This window comes from Mandrillus leucophaeus, unplaced genomic scaffold (assembly GCF_000951045.1).
Source record: "Mandrillus leucophaeus isolate KB7577 unplaced genomic scaffold, Mleu.le_1.0 Scaffold1069, whole genome shotgun sequence".
Taxonomy (NCBI): Eukaryota; Metazoa; Chordata; class Mammalia; order Primates; family Cercopithecidae; genus Mandrillus; species Mandrillus leucophaeus.
In genome coordinates this window covers 94,188-100,224 of record NW_012098865.1, presented here as the reverse complement: position 1 = coordinate 100,224, position 6,037 = coordinate 94,188, and positions in this window count along the sequence as shown.

Genomic DNA, 6,037 nt, shown 5'->3' with positions numbered 1-6,037 from the left:
GCCCATGGCAGGAGGAATTCAGCCACCCTGCTGCTCTAGCATAGGTCTCGGCTTTAACAGGAAATCAAAATGTCTCCTGGGAAAGTATGAAGGAAAGTTTATTTCACTACCACAATGTTGTCACCTTTGCCATGAAACAAAAAATAAAAAGAAAAGTTAGGTTTGCATAGATGCAACCCAAACTGAAAGTTAGAATAAAATGAATTATATTTTTCCAAAGTGTAAAAAATGTCTTTCTCTCTTGACCCACTCACACATTTTGGAATTTATTCCAAGAAGATAATCTAAAATATCTCCCAAAGATTTTCACAGCAAGTTGTTCACTACTATTACTTATAATAGCAAAATCATGGGAAATAAACCAAATGTCTGTAATTTGGTAATGCTAGAAAGTTATCAAAATCTATATATGAGATATCTAAAATAGACTCATAAAAGCAGAGATTAGAATGATGGTTAGCAAGGCACGGGGAGAGGAGGAAGTAGTATATATAGCTATTTAAGAAATAATTATATATTATGGTTTTATATTTTCAGTTTATACTCAGGAATTTTGGGGTAACTTAGCAAAAGAAACTATCCGCAGTGTAAAATAGGCAACCTACAGAATGGGAGAAAATTTTTGCAATTTACTCATCTGACAAAGGGCTAATATCCAGAATCTACAAAGAACTCAAACAAATTTACAAGAAAAAAACAGACAACCCCATCAAAAAGTGGGCAAAGGATATGAACAGACCCTTCTCAGAGAAGACATTTATGCAGCCAACAAGCACATGAAACAATGCTCAGCATCACTGGCCATCAGAGAAATGCAAATCAAAACCACAATGAGATACCATCTCACACAAGTTAGAATGGTGATCATTAAAAAGTCAGGAAACAACAGGTGCTGGAGAGGATGTGGAGAAATAGGAACACTTTTACACTGTTGGTGGGACTGTAAACTGGTTCAACCATTGTGGAAGACAGTGTGGCAATTCCTCAAGGATCTAGAAATAGAAATACCATTTGACCCAGCCATTCCATTACTGGGTATATACCCAAAGGATTATAAATCATGCTGCTGTAAGGACATATGCACACATGTTTATAGAGGCACTATTCACAATAGCAAAGACTTGGAATCAACCCAAATGTCCATCAATGACAGACTGCATTAAGAGAATGTGGCACATATACACCATGGAATACTATGCAGCCATAAAAAAGGATGAGTTCATGTCCCTTGTAGCGACATGGATGCAGCTGGAAACCATCATTCTCAGCAAACTATCACAAGGACAAAAAACCAAACACCACATGTTCTCACTCTTAGGTGGGAATTGAACAATGAGATCACTTGGACACAGGAAGGGGAACATCACACACCAGGGCCTGTTGTGGGGTTGGGGGAGCGGGGAGGGATAGCATTAGGAGATAGAGGTAAGGGGTTCAGCACACCAACATGGCACATGTATACATATATAACAAACCTGCACCTTGTGCACATGTACCCTAGAACTTAAAATATAATAATAAAAAAAGAAATTCGAATTAGAAAGTTGGGCTCAAAAAAAAAAAAAAGAATTAGATCTCCATTTATATATGTAACATAATAAAATGGTAATCACTGTTATGTTTTTCCTCCTCTTAACATGTGTTAAGTGAGTATCACCTTTCCCAATGTTTACTCACTTTTGAAAGACAGAGAGTCTTTTATACTTTTCAGTGTACACTATTTTTATCCTGATAGTTCTGCTCCTTCCAGTGAGACTTCTAACAGAAATGAACACCAGAGATTCTTGGGCACCGCCTTGCACTTAGGCATTAAATCCCATCAATGATGTGACCTTTAAGCAAGGGGCAGTTCGGTTTTTACTTTCTCATATACATTTACAGGGGATTTCAAAAAATTCATTTTATTGCTTCCAAACTTAAATCAATATTTGACTACCTCTAGCCACTTTATTAGCAGAAAAGTTTTATTTTTAGAACAGTGTTACAGATCAGCATTATCCTACAACTCCCACCAGTATTAACCTTAATATAATAATTTAAATTTCCAAGATTTGAATTAGAAAAGAAAGCTTTAAGCAGCTAATTGTCCCTCGGGTACTTTCTTCTGGGCCCTGAGACATAGAATCTCCCTAGACAGATCGATTTTTCACACGCCCTAAGTATGCACTGAAAGGGGCTGTGCTGAACAGCTCTCACCTTCTTTCTGGTTTGTCAATTCCTAAAATGATGCCCTAGCCACAAAATGGTGAAACTCTACAGTATAGGTTTTAGAATTTGACCAACATCAGTTCAAATCCTGACTATAATTTATAGAATATGCATTATGCAGCAAGTTACTTGATCTCTTTGTGCTTTTGTTTCTACATCTTCATCTGCAAAACACGGGCCATAATACTTGAAGATAAAATAAGGTAATTTAAGTGTTTTGCAGAGTGACTTCCATGTATTAAGTGTCAATGAGTGGTAGCTATTTTTGGCAACAACTTTTCATCCTTATTTGTATGGCTAGGACTTATCTCCCCTTTCCTGGCACACAAAAAAAAGACAAGGAAAAGTATGTAGAATCCCAGATACAAACTAGTATTTTCCATAGTTAAACCCAAGATAAATTAACAACAACATCTTCAATAATACCAACAATCATACTGAGCAAGTGCCTGGAAACAAAAAGAAAATTAATCCTTGATTTCAAAAGGCTTATGGATCAAGAAAATTCTGTTAGAAATAACTTGTCTATAAAATGACATTGTCTGTATGATAATATATCCAAAAAAGCTTTCCATTTCTGCTTCTGCAACAGTAATCTTGCTTTGATTTGCTTATATTTTTATAAATATATACTTTAGCATATCTACATGACCCCAAACTGTGAGAATTAAATGAATTTTTAGTCATATAGTTACTACATTCCTATAACTAAGTGTGTTTAGGCAATAATATTTTATGTCTGCTTCTAATTTAGACTTCCTGGTTTACACAACCTCTGGGCTTTGTAGGCTAATATTTTCAAAATCTTATTTGTATATCTTACCTAAAATCTCTAAAACTTAGGATATGCCCCTAAAATAAGTAGTATTTTGTGACCTATTAAAAACAATCACACAAACAGAATGTTCTAATAGAATATAAGTAGTATTAGAGGACTGATTATGTAAAGCCTGTGCAACATGCTCTTTTAACTCTATTACTTGTGTCATTACTGATGAAATATTTATTGATCAGGAAATAGAAGTAGGTACAGCAAACACAGAGAAGTATGACTTTGACTATGCATTCAAGAAGAATGTGTTACTTAGTATGACTTTGATTACTAAAAAAAATCCATTTCTTCTTGTTATCCACCCCCAGGAAAACTGTTCCAACTATAAGACAAGACAATATGGGTATAACCTAACAAGTAAGACTATGCTACAGATAATAAAATGTAGGCGCAAGTTCCCTACATGTGGTTGGATTTCCCTAAGCTGAAAAGTTTAAATGTAATGGTGTTTAATTAATTAGATGGACTTCCTTTGATTAATCAGATCAACTGACATTTTTAATATCAAGTAGGTCATTTAATAACAATTTCAGCCTACTGCTCTTATGCCTAAAGCTCTTAAAAATATCAATAAATAGGACACACCATAAACACTACAGGTGCAGATGCAAAACAAACTTACATAAATTTAGATGATATTAATGCTTAAAATTCTATAAAAAGATGCATATTATGCACAATACATGGGATTAATTCATTTCGTTCTAATAATGTTTCCTTGCTGCAAAGCGGGCTAGAGTCTGTATTTTTCTAATTTGTCATCTAGTATGTTAAAGTTTCATCCAGTAAAGTATCATTGTTTGGAATCCATAATTTCATATTATCATCAAATTACTTGTGAATGGCTTTGAGGGTAAGTAAAACATAAAAAAGAAGTTTGGGGGGGGGTGGTTCCTGGAGCAAGATGGCCAAATAGGAACAGCTCCAGTCTCCAGCTCCCAGCACGAGCAACACAGAATATGAGTGATTTCTGCAGTTTCAACTGAGGTACCGGGTTCATCTCACTGAGGAGTGCCAGACAATTGGTGCTGGTCAGCTGGTGCAGCCAATCAGCTAGAGTTGAAGCAGGGTGAGGCATCCCTTGACCTGGGAAGTGCAAGGGGGAAGGAATCCCTGTTCCTATCCAGGGGAACTGAGACACACAACACCTGGGAAATCGGGTAACTCCCACCCTAATATTGCACTTTACCAAGGGTATTAGCAAATGGCACACCAGGAGATTATAGCCCACACCTGCCTGGGAGGGTCCCACGCCCTCTGAGCCTCCCTCATTGCTAGCACAGCAGTCTGAGATCTAACTGCAAGGCAGCAGCTAGGCTGGGGGAGGGGTGCCCCCCATTGCTGAGGCTTAAGTAGGTAAACAAAGCTACCAGAAAGCTCGAACTGGGTGGAACCCACAGCAGCTCAAGGAGGCCTGCCTGTCTCTGTAGACTCCACCTCAAGGGGCAGGAAATAGGAAAAAAAAAAAAAAAAGCAGCAGAAACCTCTGCAGATGTTAATGGCCCTGTCTGACAGCTTTGAAGAGAGCAGTGGATCTCCCAGCATGGAGGTTGAGATCTGAGAACGGACAGACTGCCTGCTCAAGTGGGTCCCTGATCCCTGAGTAGCCAAACTGGGAGACATTCCCCACTAGGTGCAGATCCACATACCACACCTCACACGGTGGGGTACACCCAGAGACGAAGCTTCCAGAGCAAGAATCAGACAGGATCACTCGCTGTTCAGCAATATTCTATCTTCTGCAGCCTCTGCTGCTGATACCCAGGCAAACAGGGTCTGGAGTGGACCTCAAGCAATCTCCAACAGACCTACAGCTGAGGGTCCTGACTGTTAGAAGGAAAACTAACAAACAGAAAGGACACCTACACAAAAACCCCATCAGTACGTCACCATCATCAAAGACCAAAGGCAGATAAAACCACAAAGATGGGGAAAAAGCAGTGCAGAAGAGCTGGAAATTCAAAAACTTCAAAAAATCAGAGTGCATCTCCTCCTCAGAAGGAACGCAGCTCATTGCCAGCAACAGATGAAAGCTGGACGGAGAATGACTTTGACAAGTTGAGAGAAGAAGGATTCAGTCAATCAAACTTGTCAGAGCTAAAGGAGGAACTACGTAAGCAGCAAAAAGAAACTAAAAATCTTGAAAAAAGAATGGAAGAATGGATAACTAGAATAATCAATGCAGAGAAGCCAATAAACAAACTGACAGAGATAAAAACCATAACACGAGAAATACGTGACAAATGCACAAGCTTCAGTAACCTACACGATCAACTGGAAGAAAGAGTATCAATGATTGAGGATCAAATGAATGAAATGAAGGGAGAAGAGAAGTCTAGAGAAAAAAAAGGAAAAATAAATGAACAAAGCCTCCAAGAAATATGGGATTATGTGAAAAGACTAAATCTACGTCTGATTGGTGTGCCTGAAAGTGAGGGGAAAAATGGAACCAAGTTGGAAAACACTCTGCAGGATATCATCCAGGAGAACTTCCCCAACCTAGTAAGGCAGGCCAACATTCAAATTCAGGAAATGCAGAGAACACCACAAAGATACTACTCAAGAAGAGCAACTCCAAGACACATAATTGTCAGATTCACCAAAGTTGAAATGAAGGAATAATGTTAAAGGCAGCCAGAGAGAATGGTTGTATTACCCACAAAGGGAAGCCCATCAGACTAACAGCAGATCTCTCGGCAGAAAGTCTCCAAGCCAGAAGAGAGTGGGGGCCAATACTCAACATTCGTAAAGAAAAGAATTTTCAACCCAGAATTTCATATCCAGCCAAACTGAGTCACAAGCAAATGCTTAGAGGTTTTGTCACCATGAGACCTGCCCGACAAGAGATCCTGAAGGAAGCACTAAACGTGAAAAGGAACAACAGGTAGCAGCCATTGTAAAAACATGCCAAAATGTAAAGACCATCTATGCTAGGAAGAAACTGAATCAGTTAACGAGCAAAATAATCAGCTAATATCACAATGACAGGATCAAGTT